Consider the following 19,143-nt stretch of genomic DNA (forward strand, 5'->3'; position numbering starts at 1 on the left):
ACTGACCACCATCTGCTGGATTTATCCATTCAGCAAGTTTTCAGCGCACCTCTCTGTCTGCGCTATTCCCATCTATCTAACTATTCTATCTATTCCAAACTTAACAGCTTCTCTCCAAAGACTCCTTTTGTCTATGTGTTCATTTGCTTTGTTGAAGAAGTGAGTTTTTCCATTTAGATTTGCATAGAAAATAGATAAGAGTAAAAGCCAGAAGATAATCAAAAGATGTGTCCTAAAGGTAAATCTCCATAATGAAGAACTGGATCCCCATCAATATGGGGATATGCAATTTACATGAAAGTAAATGGAGCAGATTTCACAAGCTTTCACTTTATCGGTCATCAGAAGTTCCAGTACAACGTTAAGAGCAAAATTATTTCTAAATCCTTGATTAAGATGCCTCATACCCTTTAATAATGGAACTAGAGAACAAGAATCAGGGGAAGCAACGGAGGGAATTGATGCTGTTTAGTCTGAAGGAGGCTAGGGGTAGATCTCCTCACTCTCTACAACTTCCTGCAAGGAGGCTGCAGTGAGATAGGTGGTATTCTTTTTTCTCAGGTGACAAGCAATAGAACACAATGAAACGGTCTTGTGCTGCACCGGGGGAAGTTTAGATTGGATATCAGGAACAATTTCTTCATGGAGAGGGTAGTCAAGCATTGGAATGGATTATCCAAGTGCAGATCCCATCCCTGAAGGATTTAAGAGATGTGTTGATGGTTAGAATAGGTGATTCTGAAGGTCTATTCCATCCTAAATGATTCTATCATAATTGCATACGTATACTGTACATATAAAGATCAGTATGAATGAACACATACATAACTGTATATGTTGCTCTTATTGTGCACACATGCCACAATATATATGCACAATTATGAACACGAACCAATTTTTAAAATTATGAGTTATGCTGAAAAGTGAGTAATTTCTTATTCTGTTTAGAATTAATACGTAGAATAAAATCTGTTTATACCAGTCTACATTATCTTGAAAGCCCATGTCTAGCACTGTAAGAACATATTAAAAAAAAAAAAACATTTTAAAAGCAAAAATACTTATACACAAACAAAACCATAAAAAGTAGTTGATGTATAAAGTCTAGACAAGATTGACATATTTTAGTCTATTGAGAAAAGCCGCAGAATAGTCATTATGTGAAAAAAAGAAAAATGAATTCGATAAGGTATATCAGAATAGTTGCCTAGGCAAAAAAAAAAATGCATTTGGAAAAGGTTTTCTAAAGTTAAATTTTTCACTTCCTTGCTGAATTCATGCTTCATTGTACTCGTTCACTAGCTCAGAGAAGAACTAGGCACAGAAAACAAAAAGCAACATTTCCGTAGATTGCAACTTCCACTCCTTGCTGAAAATCGATTATTTGCTGTCTCAGTGCTGCTATTAACAAATAGGTGTAAGAAGACATATTGAAGTATTATTAAAGATAAATTTTGGAATAGAATCACAAATCAAAAAGTGACTGAGACTGGTTGAGATCTCTGGGTCCATCTGGCCCAACTCCTGCTGAAACAGGGACACTCAGAGCACATTGCTCAGGTGCACACCCAGGCAGCTGTTGAAAAACTCCAAGGGAAGAGACTCCACAATCTGGCTGTGCTATTTCCTGTTCTCAATCTCATAATAATCTCATAATTGAAAACGATTATGAAATGAATCTTACAGTACTTTCAGTAATAATACAATAGGATGTGCTTCTGAACATGGTTTTAATATATTGAAGAAAAAGAATTTAATAAGCAAGAAGTACACTGTATGACAAACTAAGGTATTATACTCAGCAGTACTAGTATTAGAGCTGTCAAAAAACATTTCAAATAGAAAACATTCCGCGTTTACACAGAATGGTACAGCAGCTCGACAGCACTTCTGCAGAATGAGTTACAATAGATGATAGGCTATGATAGCCTAATGAAATTGCAGATACATGTCTGGCGCACTTTCCCTGCAGTCACTTTTACATACTTCTAGTTACTACTATTCCAGAGTAATTCTGATCTTCGTGAGTCTCAAGAATAGAATCACAGAATGGTAGAATTTGGAAGGGGCCTCTGGATCTCACCTGGTCCAAACTTCACTGCTTGTAAGTGGCATGTGACTGTATCTGCAGGGAGTTTCTTTCAAGGATTAAAATCCTTCATTATTTGGATAGGTGATTTAAAGATAATTCTAGCTGGTTCAGAAACATGTTCCTATTACATTGCACACTGAGTCCCCCCTCGATCGAGGCAGGGACTTGGCTGGACCTTAAGCCACCACAGAACTCCCATGTTGTATAAGCCTATCTGTGACTGGACATGGGAACCCCCAAATCCTTCTGGATCTGCCAGTTTGAATATTTTCGAGATTTCTACTACAGAACAAGGTATTCTTGTCCTCTGAAGGTTTACACTGTTCCCCACCCTCATGATTCTGCTTCTTTTTTCCTCCGTAACCATCTACATCCTGATTTCCACTCTTGTCCTTTATATGGCTGCACAGGGCTCACAAGACAAATAATCTGCTAATTCTGAAGAAACAGTGCTTGGTGGATGAGCTGACTGTACTTTTGGCAATTCACTCCCAGCCATTCAATCTCTAAATAAATACTAGAGACAGAAAGGTCCGTCCTTAACAGGTGTTTCAGGCCCTGGATCAAATCGCTTCAGGCTTTTCACATTTCTCATCAGCTCTGAGAGAATCTTATCAGAAGTCCTCTGGGGACAAAACAGTTGTGATTGTAGGTTGCTTTAGTATGACAAAACAGAGAAAATATTTTAGCATGCAGTTGTTACCTGCTACTAATCTATCCATTTAATATTTCTCTGTGACATGCTATTAACTTCTCCTCGGCTCTAAATGGCACCTGCTGTAAATTTCCTTTTCCTGAATGACATTCCCTTAAAGGAAATTTTTGGAAATTATGTGCACCTGAATTATCCTGGTGTAATTCTACACTCAATTATCTTCCATAAAATCAAAAATGAATTTGGTCCCATCTGCATAAGCTAGTCATCATTACTGTACTGCACCTCTTCCATGCAGATGTTTTTGCTGCGTTCCTCCTAGCATGATAAAGAATTTTGTAGAATTCATTAGGTTATTGCACTTGGCAGCGTGAAGAGCAATGCAGGAATGTAAGAGTAGGAGTGGATGACTTTTCACCAGAAAAAGCAGATACAGCTTAAGAATCACAACTACACTCAATACAGCTCAATATTTTTATAAATGTGGTTCTCACTAATTCTCACACAACCTGTGCTTTGTTTCTCCAAAGTCAGCAGGGATTTTTACTATGTCTTAAAAAGCCCCTAATATGTACACAAAACAAAAGAATATTAAAGGATATAAGAAAACATTGCTTAATTTCAGTGAGAAAAACATTTCACAATAGTAACTCAGAAAGAAGAGGAAAGTGGTCTCATTAGGACTCCTGATACCCCAGGACAAGAGGACCCATGGTGCTGCAGCTCCTAACAACAAGCTGTGACAGGTAACAGCAACCTACCAGATTGCAGAGAGGAAGATTAATAAATCTATGTAGCCTCTTTCAACTTTTCCAGGTGGGAGAGGAAACACTGAAAAATAGATGACAACGGGTGTAGGAAACAAAGAGAAACAACAAGCTGCCCATCCTTGGGGAGCCTCTGGTACCTTGCTGGATATTCTTCCAAATGGAAATGAAAAACACTTCTCCATTCTAGCTGATTCCAGAAAAGGTATTTATCTCTCTTCTTAACTGTTATTTTTTAAGCCAGGAAGCTTTTGCAGAAGCAGTTGAGCTGGTTCAGCTCAAAATAGATCATTAGTTCTTCCTTTAGTTTGGATGCTTTCTTGCACTGTTTGATATTGGTCACACAAGTGTTCCTTTCATATTCTGCATCAAGCATTCTTGGTGTGAAACCTGACAACTGACCATCACTGGTCTTTTTACAGCACTCAAATGCAGCAAATAGCACCCTGCCCCTTCCACCCTGCTGCAGCTGAGCTGCATTAGTTGCAGGCACAGAAGGATGCTTATTGCTATGAGCATTTTCCAGTTCACTCCAGGTCTGTCTGAGCTTTATGATTTCTTGACATATTGATATGATTTTTTTTATGCACCATCTTTTTATATAACATCTGTCTGATACAGGACCTGCTTCTACAGGCTTATAATGACACCAAAGTAAAAACAACTGTAGTTAATACTAAGTATAAATTGCTTTCAATATCAGGGTTTGCTGTAGCCAGCTCTTCAGAGATATGATTTATATCCTGGCCACTATTGAGAAAACAAGCTCTTTAGCAGGAACCTCTGGGAAATGTTTCTTAACAACCTTGTATAAATGGATAAGGTTAACTTTCAAGTTCCTTAGTTGCCCAAATTTTCCTGAAACAGCTGGAACGTTTTTTTTTCTCCCCTAAGAGCAAGTGTTAGGCATTAACACAATGATGTCTCAGCTGACGTCATCCAGCAGCAACCCAAGCACAGTCACTTTCAACCTTCAATATCTTCTTGTTCTATAGTCCTCAGACCTCCTAGCATTTTCAAAATATCAAGGACTACAGAAAGCTGGGAGCAATCAGAGGCTGTACATAATTTCCACTCTCAAAAATAAAGTTCTTTTGAATACTATAAAAAGAAGCATCAAAACTATTGGCAAAGGAATATAAATATTTCCTACAGAAACATGCTCAAAATTCATGTTTTAATATTAGCATTGAGATTAAATTAATTGAAAATTAGGGGTAGTGGAATGTTATGTGACCCAAAATAAGCCAGCACTTTCAGAAGGATTTACTTTACACTATAGTAACTTCCAGGAAGATCAAACGGCTTCCAAACTCAAAAAGACAGCTCTTACTAGGATATAAACACTTCATAAACAGCGAACCACTCAAAGTGACTGGGTGAGATGGAACAGAAGTAGGAGGGTTTATAAACAAATCTCTCTTCCACCCACTGCACACTCTCTTTCTGGAGCGCTTTTGGCCAACTCCAAAGCTCTCTGCTTGGGATTGTCCTGTGCCTGTCCCTCTGGACTCCCTGGGATGCCTTCCCTCCCACCTCCATCAGTGCTGGCTCCACACAGCAGGGCACCTCACTTGGCACATGGCCCTGCCCCACTCCAGCAGGTTCCAGCAGTGTTCATCATCCCAGAGGGCGGTGGGATGCCAACACAGGTCATCAAGAGAAGCTGTGGATGCCCCATCCCTGAAGGCATTCAAGGCCAGATTGGATGGGGTCCTGGGCAGCCTGATCTGGTGGTTGACTCTGGGAGGGAGTTGGAACTAAGTGGTCTCTAGAGTCTTTTCCAGTTCAAGCCATTCTATGATTCTATAATTTTCTCTGCAACCCACTGCACACCTGGGAATCATAACTCTAGAGCGGAGAACCTACTTTGCACACCTCCTGGCCTCTTGGTCAGGTGCCAGCTGGATCTGAAATAGATGCTATCACACATGTACGGTCATTTAGGATTTTGCTTCCAGAATTACTTTTGGCAGAGGAGTGTGGAAGGGTAAGGAACAGTTTTTAAAAGAAGTAACAATCCTTCCCTTGAAGGCGGTGGCTTGGGCCATGAGGATTTATTACTATAAAACATAGCTCTGATGTATTTAAAAATAAAAAACACAGTTTCACCCCACTAAAAAAAAAAAAAAACAACACTAAAACCACACCTCAATTATTCCAGAATTTTATGAATAAATAACTGAAAAGATCTCCAGCAGTGCCCAGTACTTTTGAACTTTTTCTATGTATATACTTGGCTGTGGTGTGAAACTTGGCAGCTGAGAGTACAGCATGGCTCCTCATGACCCCAAAGCAGCATCACTCGCCTCTCTGCAGGCAGTGCTGGCAGGTCTCTTACTTTGCCAAATCAGACGAGCAAAATTCAACAGCAAGTTCAGGTCAGAAATACTCTCCGGCACACATAAGCAGTTCCCTTTCACTACTGCAAGGCACCTGGATGGAAGGGATACAGGCAGGGCTTGCACTGATTTTCACTGCACTACAGCATCTCCTTGACTCCAGCATCACTTCAATTCCAACATCACTTTGATTCCAGCACTGCTTTGACTCCTACTCATATCCCAGAGTATTCAGGGATCCTATAGATTGAGCTTTCTCTCTCAGGTTGCTAGGAGACCTACTATTTCCCAGCTGTAACTTCCTTAGATAAAATAAGTTTGCTGTTTCCAAATTTTAAAAGAAAAAGGATTTTCCTTTGTTTTGCTAGAGATCAGGTATGGTCAGGGGTGGCACCCTCCGATGGTGCCAAGTTCTCTGGTTTTGGATCCAGGTAAGTATTTGCATGAGAACTATGTGCATAGGCCTCACCTCACCTGCGAATCCACATGACTGCACATCTGGGCACCAAGGAGAATTTTTGGGTAGAAATGGGAACAATCACTGAGTTGAGTTATTCTTCAGACAAAGCTGCTGCTACATGAGCATGTTTTGCACGAGCCTGAATGTGTGTGCCTTAAGCCTACCTAGGTCTTTTTTTTATCTCAGAGGGAAAAATAAAAAGGAAAAAGCGTGGGTTTAGATTTCCAGCAACCCCAGTGGGTAGTTCAGCAAGTCCCAAAGGACAAGTTCAGTAACTTGGCTCCTGCTTAACAATCTCAGGAGAACAGTCTCTCTGAAATAGAAACAACTCAGGTATTCAAAATTGGGCATGTGCTGATTTATCACACTGAAACAGTGCACAGCAGCAAATTGGCTAGAAGGCAGGAAAGAGATTTTTTTTAATTCAATATCTTGCTATTGCAAAATGGAAGAAAACAATTTCTGAATCCCAAATTTGTCTTGAACATTTTTTATTTTCTTTTTAGTATTTATCTGGAGGATATTTTTATATGAAGCTGTTCTTCTGCCTTAGAATTCCTAAATACTGTTCACATTTGGGAATATACCTTTTCGCTGCTTCTTTGCTAATCAGCAAATCTTTATCAAATTCTGCTGTAATTATTATCTGCATATTTTACAGACAGTAAGCCTGGCCTGTGTCTAGATAAAGTCTGAACTGTTAATCTAGATGGCTGGTACTGATCCAGTAACTTTTCCTTTAGGAATAGAGATATGACAGATTGGACATATTCTGATTTCATTAGTCATGTTAACTAGAGAAGAAGGTTATTTAGAATTTAAGCAAAAGCACATCAATGTTTCACTGTTGTTAGAAATAAATGCTTACATTTCAGAAAAGGTCCATTGTGTTGATTCAGCTAGATGTTTTGGAGCCGCAGAACATTCTAAGTCATCATTTTTAAGATAACACGATTTTCCATTCCCCCTGGCAAAGTTACATGAACAATGAACCACAAGTATCTTGTTTGGATTCATACTTCTTTGAGATCCTACATCTTACTTGCAAACAGTGTCATTTCTACATTCCACCACACCTACACTACCATATGTTGTATTCAGTAGTTCAAAAGAGGATTTTACAACAGTAATCCACATCAGCTCTGCAAATTCACATCTGTAAGTAAGGACAGCTAGTGTGAGCTGAACAGCTTTTTGCTCTGTCTTTTCATTACCTGTCCTTTTGTTTCTGATTTCTTTTCTTCAGATTTGTTAATGGAACATATTCTTGCTGGATTTCTTCCTGTAAATTTCCTCCACAATCTTTTATGAGGAATAATCAGATTTCTCTCCTTGACACTATGCAGTATGGCTTTGCTTTGTTTGGTACTTTATGATGACTTTAACAATGCACGCTGATAACTGTTCATTTCAAAGGTTCACTCCAAGAGAAACAGAGACCGATATTTGAGTAATACTAGTAAAAGCTCAAATGAGAAATTAAAATTAATCTATTGAACTCCTTGTTAGGTACTGAAATATAAATTTTTGAAAAAAATTGTACTCAGCAACTCTACCAGCGAAAGGAATAAGAGAACAGCTTGCCACTGAAAGCACCTATTTCAATGTCATTAGCTTGTGTATGCACGTTTGCCTTGGCATCTAGCAGGAAAAAACTCCTAGTAGCTGCTATCAAGCAATTCCTTGAAAAAAATAATCAAAACAGATGGCAAATCCTGAACTTTACCTGAACTGTTCAATTTATCCAAGGGACTGGGAGACAAACTCAGCAGTACGGTTAGAAAGTCCATGTGTGAGGGACGCTTGGCTGTCCTTCTGGGCAACGTGACTATGCCGTATGTGAAGCCTTCTGGTGTTAATGGTCTGAAACATAACATTACAAAGTGCACTTATGAGAAAAACTTGAAGTTCTTTGATGTCTCAGCAGGGTCTGGCTGCAGCACCAGCTTTGTGTTTCCAAGCTTCAGAAGTCTGTACACCTTCAGAATGTCTAGGCTATTCCTCTGACATGGAACAAATCCCTAAAACTGTTTTGGTGATGTCAGTATCCATATACTTAATAAAGCTTTCCTTTGTTTGCTTTTCCTCCTAATAAAATATATCACTTTTAGAACTGAAAAATAGCTTATTGCCTTTGTTTCAGGCATACACAAATGGCAAATGTGCCCTTTGTGTTCACAGGAATTAAAACAGAGATGACTTGCATATATTTTTGATGGGGATCCATGCACGTCCTTTATCTCCTTGTTTTATTATAAGCACATCATCAGTTGAAAACTGATAAATGCCAAAGATTTTGGAATTGAATTAAACTAAGACATTTCAGTCAGAGGAGAGCCATGAAGATGATCAAAGGGCTAGGGTATTTCTCCTATGAAGATAGACTGAAGGAACTGGGCTTATTTAGGCTGAAGAAGATAAAGCTCTGGGAAGCAGTCATTATGGACTTCCAGGATTTAAAGGAAGATTATAAACAAGAGGAAATCAACTTCTTATGCAGGTAGATAGTGAGAGGACAAGGGGGGAAGACTTTAAACTAAAGGAGGTGAGATTTGGATTAGATGTCAGGAGGAAGTTTTTCTACTGAGTGGGTGGTAAGGTGCTGGAACAGGTTGCCTGCAGAGGCTGTGGATGCCCCATCCCTGGAGATGTTCAAGGCCAGGTTTGGATGGAGCCCTGGGCAATGTGATCTAGTACTTGAACTAGCAGTTGACAACCCTGCCTGTGGCAGGGGGTTGGAATCTGATGATCTTTAAGGTCCCTTCCAACCCAAGCTGTTCTGCGATTCTACAGTTAGTCTATAATTCTGTGAAACAGAACAGGTTATTTTAGCCTCAGATACAAAAGTGAACTGCGCCTTGTATACCTTCATTCCAGACAGCTTTTCAAGAACAAATTGGTTGTGGATTACATAGTAATCTTTTTGGCACTGTTATTTCTTGCACAGATTAAAGATTTGTTAGAATGCATTCTTTCCATCAGAACATGATTATGTGTACATTGGCCAACAGTTTTAAACATGTAGTCCTGAACTTTTTAAAACGTCTTTAAATATTAAATGCTTGCTTAGACTTTCAGATGTACTGAGGAAATGAACTCACAAACCCCATAAGATCCCAGTGTCTTTTCCCTCACTAGTAACAATTTAGGTACTTTTATTTACAAGTAATTAGATGTAAGAAAGCCTTCAGAACAGGCACATTTTCTTTTAAAACTTCAGTTGGCTATAGATAGTTAACTTGCATGTCATTCTGCTACTGTGAAACAGCTCTTCTATTCTTGACTGCATTGAAATGGGTAAGACATTTTGTTGAACAGAGTGTTACAAAATCAAAGCTAATATACAGAAGGGATATATAGCCAAAACGCAGCATATTAGTTTAGGGAATTGTGTGATGTGGCTCAGATTCAGCAATACTTTGGAAAACACAGAGTAAGAAAGAGACAGTTACAGTGAATTTCATGATTCATTGAAAGAATATAAGTGCAATGGTGACCTTTAAGACTAGTGAAAACCCAGTGGTCTCATCTAACTTTCCTGTGTTGTTTTTTTGGCAGCAGAACGTAGCGGTCCTAAGGATTCTGGTATTTAAGTGAATTTGAGAATATACACAATAACATGTAGGTTCGTTTTTAAATGAATTTGTGCAGGTAAATAAGATCTGGAGTTCAACAAGCTCACAGTCTCTTATCATTAATGTTTATTATTCCAAGCAGCTCACAGTTGAGGAACCTTGATTTTACATACTTGACAACCAGTCAACCAAGAAATAAATCCTTATCATTTGCTGTCTCTAACTCTCTCATAGTATCTCAGCTCAACATCTGTCCTCTCAGTCACGAACTCCGAAGAGCAGGGACATCTAGCATAGCATTGAAGAAATGATGTTAACAATCTAAAGAAATCAAACTCAGCTGAACTTGCTTGAAAGATTCTTATTATTGCAAAAAAATCTTTGGACTCATCACCCTACCTGTTTAAAAGCAGCACATTTTTGAATGATCTTTTTAATTTTTAAAGCCGCTAAATATACAAAAGTAAAAGTTATTTCCCCCTACCTCTACACTGAAATATCTACCCACTTAATGATCAGTAGAAATTTGAAGCTTACTCCAATGAAGTTCTCCTTTCTCACCACATCCCCAATGCAACCCTTGTCCTTTGCCCTTTGTCCCAGCTTCATCCTCTGATACCTTCCATTTCTCCCATATATACTCCCTTCCTTCCAGTACTCCTATATTTATTCTCATATTCCCTCAAGAATTTTACATCTACTTTGCAGCAGATAACTGTTCACCCAGGAATCTTCACCTTAAATGGGACAGAAATAGGGATTCTATTTCACTGACCACCTTCCAGTTTCTATACAATATATAGGAATTCAGTATCTTCCAGACATCTATATTTCTGTTAGAGTTTATTTGCCAGTGAATTAGGAATGTTATCTGTAATCTAGAACTCCTTTGGCATCAGCTTCTCCTCACCACGGGATCCAATTCACTGCATACAGGGGAATAGATAGTCAGTCCCTCCCAAGAGTTGTTATTCTGTTCTACATTTTGATGTTTCACTTTCCTGTCCCACCCTGCACTTTGCTGTTATACTCTAGTATTATGATGGGATTCCTATTCTAGCTCACTCTGTTGTATAACTAATAGACATTACCTCTCTCTGTTTCATTTCTTATGTCATGGGATAAAATAGGATGTGGATTAGAAACAAAAGAACGGGCAGAAGTAGGCCTGAAGACAGGTACTTAGCACTTGAAGGAGGGTAAAGTTCGTTCTTTACAGCTGAAGCGAAAACAGATATTTTAGTTAAGTTTGAACTAGGAAAAATGTCGTACATCCCTTCTTTGATCATCTTATTCTCTGACTGATAAGGGTTAAAAAATATATATATTAAAAAAATCACTTTTGACTCCACAGATCTGGAGAGAATAGCACTGACTCCAGTTTCATTGAGCTGGCCTTCTCCATCTTCTCCAGTGGTGTGCTGGAGCTAGCAATGTCTATTTCTAATTAGTTCCTGACAGATGTTTTTTTAATTTTTTTTTTAATTTACATGAAATTTTTTTAGAATTTTTTTCAAAATTAAAATTCAGTCCAATGTGACATCTGTGACCTATCTCCCACCACCATGAGTTTCTTCTGGAGATCAAGAACATAACATTGTGCTTTTTGCTGTGTTTCATGACACCATAAAATTTCAAAGGCCGGGAGGGCTTAAGCGTGGGAAGATATACTGCATGGCCTGAAGAAAGAAATAAGGGAGAGATGAAATGATCGTTTAATGGGGCCCTACCTTGTGGAAACACCTACTCCATTCTGCAAACCAACCTAGGTGCACTTGTTGATGAGAGCAATAGAAGTGTACCCCTCTTGTCATATCCTCACTTGACTCCATCAAGTTCATGACACCATGAGGTCTCATTCCATGCAAAGCCAATATCACAGCACCAGGAGCTCCTAGAGAAGGCCTTGGTGGGGTGCAAGGTACCAGATGCCAAAGCCCCAGCCAGTGGACATCTGTGGGTAATTACTCTTGCCAATGATCACCTCATGCATACGCCTCTGTGCAGATGTTGTGAGACAGAGGAGCAACAGCACAAATGATCTTCCTTAACAGTGTGTGTCCATAGTGAATGGACATATCTACAAATGCCTGGTGCAGTATCAACGCTTCCACTGAAGTTCATAAAAGATATTGTAAAGATGTACACCCACAGCACGTAAATCACATGTAGTATCTGAGGAACAGTGGAAGAGAGAAAGCCCCACCAAAACCAAATAGTAATGAAATCTAATTGTTACAAAACTAAATAAAACGTGATCTGCATGGTCAAAAATCATGCAAGAGTCAACAAATGCCACAGATTTACTTTATAACATTTATAACATAAATAAAATGAAAAAATGGGAAGAAAGGCAGGATATAATTAACATAGTAACATTTCAGACATTTCTAAAGCAAGGTGTCAGGGCCTGTTGCTGCAGTTGCACAGGGAACTTCACCAAAGTGTCCTTCCCATATGCTTGGTTGCTTGTCTACCTTCTGGCTAAGTGACAGGGATATGAACTATTTTTCAGCCAAAACTTAGCAATAGAACTGGGAAAGCATGTTAACTACTATGGTTAGCACCTATAGCCTGTAAAATACTTGCCATATTTTACTCTAAGCAGACAAAACAGAAGCCATGTTCCACATGCCTGCAGGGCCACACACGCCATGCTCCTGACTTGATCAGCTCTCCTGTTCCTGCAGTGGGAGCTCTGCGCAGCCTGCAGGGATCTGGCTGCGTTCTATAACATCTGGCAAGCTGGAACAATGCTCCTGGGAGCACAACTACCACATCAAGATTTTAACTTAAGAATAAAAGTTTTCTCCGTGTCTCTTCTCTCCTTTTCAGAGTTGTTTCAATCCCTCATTTCTGGTTACTACTCTCCCTCCTCAGTCCTTTACCATCTTTCTTTTCACCAGGAAATACTCCGTATGGCCACAAAATTCTGATAATGGCTAATTATGTCCTAATATCTCTTTCTTCCCCTTCCCTCCTCTTCTCTCCCCTCCATCCATCTCTTCAGCCATCCCATTTGTCTCTGTATCTGAACTCTGTTGTGATGAGGTCATAATATTCTGAAAGCTCTGCCAATAAAAACAGTAGATTTAATTTCTGGTAAAATAAAATCCATGAAACTTTAGCTCTAGTAGGTATTTAAAGCCTAACATATAGCTCTAATGTGTCCTTTGGGATACTATTGTTTATTCAGTGTACAGTGAGATAGCAAAGCCTTGGGGCCTACTGCTCTTTTGAATGGAGAAACCTTTAAATAGAGCTAGTGTAGCAAGTTATCTGAGACCATTACTACTTCATTGAGACACATAATACCTGCAGTATGGCAGGACCTGCGAAGATTGCCTAGTCCACTCTCCCTGCACAGGGCCCTGTTCAGTCAAGTTTTCAGCATCTTCAAGGATGGAGAGTCCACAACCTGGTCCAGTGTTTGGTCATCCTCACAGTGAAAACTTCTCCCAAATTACTTATCATGAAGCTCTATGACACCTGCTTAGGCTGCATCTTGACTGTTTGCAGCAGAGCAAAAAAGAGGACAAGGTCAGGCATTTCCCCTCAGAGCTCCTGCACATAATTGCTTTGATATTCAGCTCTTCTGGTGGAGAGATTTACAACATTTTGTACAGAGAGGAATCTTGAAATATTTCAATGCCTGAAAAATGGGATACTGCTTAGTGTCCAACTACTGAGCTGGTCTGGTGTGGCTGCCCCAAACATCACAAGTACTTGCCAGTTGCTCTCTCATGAGAGCCAGAAGTGCTAGTGATGAATAAGGACTCTTTGCTGCTTACACTAGACACAAAACAAAGCATTGTTTTAGTTATTCCTCCCCTCTTTCCAGTCCCTACCTACACTTTCACGTTCCCCAGTTAAAACATTTTTGGGTTTGGGGTTTTCCTTTTACACAGTCAGATTACAGAAAATCTTGGCCCAACGACAATGAGCACTTCTGAATTCTGTCTTTGGTTGAAAATATATCTATATTTCAAAAGAAAGTCACCAACAACCATGACAACAAACCAACACAAAATTTGCAGTTTTAACCTCCAAAAGTCAAAAAAGTGTAAGATAACATGAAACACAGCCTATGACAAGTACAAAATACCAATCTTAATTTTTCATGGTTTACATTATTAACTTCTACACCCAGTTGTCAATTTGTAAAATTAAATCTTAGTTAGATGCATTTCCGCTACCATCTGAACATAGCCAAGACAAAACATTTTAAAGGAAACAGATCATAGTTTTCAAGCAGTGTTTTACTTGTGGCTTTGAAAAAAATAGAACAAATTCATTGTTTGCACAGTCATCACCTCTTTGTTTTGCACTCCTTTTGGGATTTTATATTAAAGAGAAGTCAGGCAGTATAAATTGTGTTATCTGGTGTCAGTATGATCGTTTCACTCAAGCCTGGATATTCCTACCTCATAGAAAAAAATATAATGAAATGAAGCATGTATACAGCTTTCCTAGCAGTGGATGAGTCCTCTGTGGATTTACTTTTATGGTTCAGTTCACACACAAGAGTGTTTATGTGATAAAAGAGAAGGTGGCTCGCTAGCCTGGGCAGTCATGGTAAGCTGTTCTTCTGAGATCTCTGAAGCTTCATAAAGAAAACAGACTGTGTATTTTAAACTCTAAACCATGTCTATCAGCTGTAGGCTTGCACTTTCGCCACTAACTGCTCCTCTGACTCATTCACTGACTCATTCAATGAGTTTCATGTTGTTCAATATTAATTTAGCATGCCATATTAACAAACTCTCTCAACTTTGATTTACTGGTAATAACAAACACCAGAGTTGGGCAAGAACATGGAATCTAGCATTGTCTGCCCCACAGACTTTGGTCCTGTTAAAGAAAGTCGCACTCTGGGGAAGGAACATGGCAGGTTCTGGAGTACTAGTTGTGAAACATGGTGGCTCTTTGGTGGTGTTGCAGCTAATTCTGAGTCCAAGAGGCCACAAGTTACAATGCTCTACTATGAAGTGAGACTTATAAAAATGGCTTTGAAACCCTTCCAGTGGCTACCCTTGCCATTTACATACTTTGTATTAAGTCCTTCTGAAAGGGATTTTTTTCTTCAGAGAGCACACCCAGTGAAAATAGACAAAAATTATTTCAACAGATAGTGCTGTATGAATAGATTCTTATCACAGAAGGATGGCTATCTAATAATATTTTTTTAAGATCACAAGACAAGAAGAAATACTGTAAGATTATTTATAGGGCTGCTGCTCTAACCTTCCATCATCCAAACCTCAGCTTTAAAAGATATCCAAAGTTAACAGGAGTAGCATCCTCCCTCAAACTAGAGCTGACCAAGACAGAGTTCACAGCTAGAATTTCAAGCTGGTTATATTTCTGAATGTTGTTTTTTCAGTTTCACCGCTGCAGGTTTTTTTTTGTTGTTGTTGTTGGGGTAGGGACAGGAGGGATACAAAAACATCTGAGACTTGCTGTCATCTAGTTTTGTATCCTCATATGCTTACAATGGAGGCAACTACTCACATGACATACTATCAGTACCAATCTATAATCTCAGAGACATTCCTACCATCCCAGGGAACCCAAGTCAGAGCAGATCTGAAAAAACACTAAAATTCAGTTTTAAATTTCTATCATTTGGCCTGACAAGGAATTCTGGGCTTAAGTTCGTAAAACAGTTTCCTCAGTGTTAAGGTGACATGTCAGACATACTGATGAGAAAGGGAATCTACCAAATAGTAATTACAAAGAAAAAGTAAGCTAACTGCCACAGTCCCTCTTCTAGATGCCAGGTTGGCTCAGAAATAAGGCAGGTCACAAACTGAGCTTGAGCCTCTAGCACAACAAAACCCCTATGGCATTTTGGCATACAGAGACTGGCTGGTGACTGAATTATTAGGTTTCAGAACCATAGACTAGGATTTAAACACCAATGCTCTGCTTAAATCCCTTGTTCAGGGACTGCATCCATTTTCTGAATGGTTCAGATACCTTGTTTATTTTAAAGGCTAAAATCTTCACTGCTGCCTACAAATTACGTTCCTTGTTTTCTGGTTGTTTGCTTGAGACCCTGAAGGTCTGACATGGAAGATGGAAAGGTGATATAAAGTCTGCAAGAAATCAGCCACAAGCTTCTTGTGATTGGGCACAGAAACGTAGAGAGCATTTTTGGAAATTTGGGATGATCTTCCTCAGCTGTGGTGGAGCACTCTGGTGACAAAAGCACAGTGAACTCCATAAAAGATATAATAGCTTTTACTTAGGGAAAAAATTGGAAGGTGACGTAGCACTAAATTGAAGTACAGCACATTCCAGTAAAATAATTACCATCCATCACCACCACTTCAAGTATGCAGGATCTGGAGAATAAGAATTTTTTATGCAACTGGACTTTCATTATCACATGCACACATGAGGTGAAATTAGGATTGCACATGATTCATTTTTCTGTTTCTCCCTTTTCGATTATTTTTACTGAGAGCCTTGTATTTTAGTTAAGTGCAATTTATACACATAAAAGAAGTCAATCAACCTAGAGAAGCTCAAAACCATGGGCAGATCTGTACATATAAGAAATAAAACCAGAACCAAGGAAAGGTTCAACAGTCAGGTTACTATAAACTAGCTGGGGTTAGCCTCGTACAATGCCAAAGACATTGTTTATCCCCTGTGCCTTAATTACCTCTGAAAACTGATAAAATATTCCTTCCTTACCTCCTGGAAGTCTTCAGGAAAAAGAACAATGAGCCCAGACATTACAGTAATGAGGCCATCTAAAGGATATATAGATAAGAAAAACATCTGCTGCCTTCTGTAACAGACTTTCTTCATTTTTCAATCTCCTAGGTAGCAGACTAAGTTGTTTCAGAAAGAGAGATTGTGCAGATTTTTTCTAGTGTATGCAGAACTTTTGTCGCATTTTGTCTAATCAAAGATTTTATCACTGTATCATGAACCATACCTGGTTCCTGTGTAAGAAAAGCAAAATTTCTGGCAAAGTCTTTTGTCAAAACTTTGAGAACATTTGGCTCAGTACGAGGATTCCTTTCTCACCTAGTCTGTAAAAACTCATGGCCTATCTGGCTTCTGAATGGCTGCAAGGTAACAGGAGACAGATAAAATCAGGTCAGGAGTTGTTTTTCCCTCTGCTCCTATTGCCAGAGGCATAATGCAGCCTGACTTCTACTTCACTTGCAAGGCTTTTACATAAAGCTCCACAGGGCTGCTCTGGGAGACACCTTCTCTCTAATTAATACAGTAGATTCCCTTTATTTATTTAGTGACCCTTCTTCCACTTTACAATCAGTGTTCCTGATACAACAAAAGGCACCTTGATATCATGTTGGAGAAAAGATTTACTCAGTCCAAGTTCTGAAGTCACTAACATGTAGCAAAGCCTTGGAAACTCAGATCTTGTTGGGCAGAGACTCATGTGAGCCTGTCATTATGTTCTGCTGCTGTGAGATACACTGGTAATGTGGCTGGACTCTAATACAGTGTCACTGTGCTTCTAAATTCCTCAATATTTTTTAATTTTCAAGTAGCTGACGTGGCCAGCTTAATACTATTTTTAATACTGATTTCTTGCTAGCAATTGTATGTTCTCATGAGTGTAAACAGAAATGCATAAACTGGAGAAACAGCAAATTCAAAACAGAAGCTCTCTCAAGTAAAATAGCATCAATACTTAGGAGATCGTCACCAAGGCTGGACATTTTTCAGTCCACTAAACAGAGATCTGCTCTACGAAAGAAAGCAGTGGAAAAACAGCCAGAAATATTATTACATACTTGATGAACAATCTCTAATACAGGCAGATACATACTAATAAGGAAATCTGCTTAAAGGAAATGGGGAGACACAGAAATCGTAGATCTATTTCTCAGAAAGTCTGAACAAGCAATTGAACATTATTTTCCTGACTATTACATGCTTTGTTTTTCCCCCATCTTCGGCTTCATCCCATGCTTATTCTCTTCTTCTAGCCCTGGTATAGCTTCTGATGCCAGTCTCAATATTTTCCTCCAGGAATGTGAAGTGGTACAATCAACTTCATGTGATAACATACCTGATTAACAAAATGCTAATGATATCTTAGTAAAAGCAGCTGATGAATGTTTGATCTCTAATAGCATGCATTCAAATAGACATAACTGTGCAAGTCTTTTTACGTTGGGTAAAAGAGTCAAATGCCAACTTCAATTAAAATAACCTGAGAGACTTTGATTTCTCTCTTGCAACATTTCAGCACTGATTTTTCCTTTATTCACTTTTAGGTGAAAGCCTTAAATGAGTTTCCTCTCCTTTCTACTGTTTTTCTGTGGGACAGCAGCTTTTAAAGACTGGGTAGATGGGTTTTTTTTATGACAGATAAATTGAATGCTAATTTCTACTTTTATGATCCTTAGTACTCTTTTACAATTAAATCCCTCGTAGAGTACAGAAGTGTTTCTAAACATAAAAAAATGTGCCTTAGTAAAGTCCATCTTGTCTTGCTGATATTTTTATCTGCTGTATTCTGTGTCATGCTTTGAAGTCTAATGAAATAAGGCACTCTGCACTCCTTAGGTAGCACTGCAGAACAGAGCAGGTGAAGAATTTAGTTGCTTCCCTTGCTTAGAGATTAGCCTATTTTTTGATAGAAATTTATTAGTATTAGGTAGGTTGCTTTAGAAGTAATGTATATTTATTTCCATGGAAAGAACAATTGATACAGAGAGCACAATAACACTACTCAATAGAACAGATTCTCGGCTATAAAACACTTTTTCAGTACAGTCACCACAACTAGCTATGCATTTTCGCCACTGATGAACAAGAGCATGCACGCGATGCTTGTAAAAATCTGTATGGCCACCTGGAATGTGGTTCATCTTTCACATTGCTGTCACCACTGCTGAACCACACTAGTCACCACCTCACTGTTCTCACACCCACTGTTTGGCCTCCATAAACATTCAGAAAGCATTGATGAATGCCAATGGGTGCCATTTTTTCCACATGGGGGAATTCAGTCACACACATTTGTTTCATACACTCTTCCATGTTAGATGTATTTTTGTCAGACTGCCCCACACACAGACACAGCCCAAGGAGGTTGTGGATGCCCCATCCCTGAAGGCATTCGAGGCCAGGCTGGATGTGGCTCTGGGCAGCCTAGTCATAGCAGGGAGGTTGAAACTATATGATCACTGTGGTCCTTTTCAACTCAGGCCATTCTACGATTCCATGACCTCGTGTGTTCATGAAAATTACAGAGTGCAG

This window comes from Meleagris gallopavo, chromosome 2, assembly GCF_000146605.3.
Source record: "Meleagris gallopavo isolate NT-WF06-2002-E0010 breed Aviagen turkey brand Nicholas breeding stock chromosome 2, Turkey_5.1, whole genome shotgun sequence".
Taxonomy (NCBI): domain Eukaryota; kingdom Metazoa; phylum Chordata; class Aves; order Galliformes; family Phasianidae; genus Meleagris; species Meleagris gallopavo.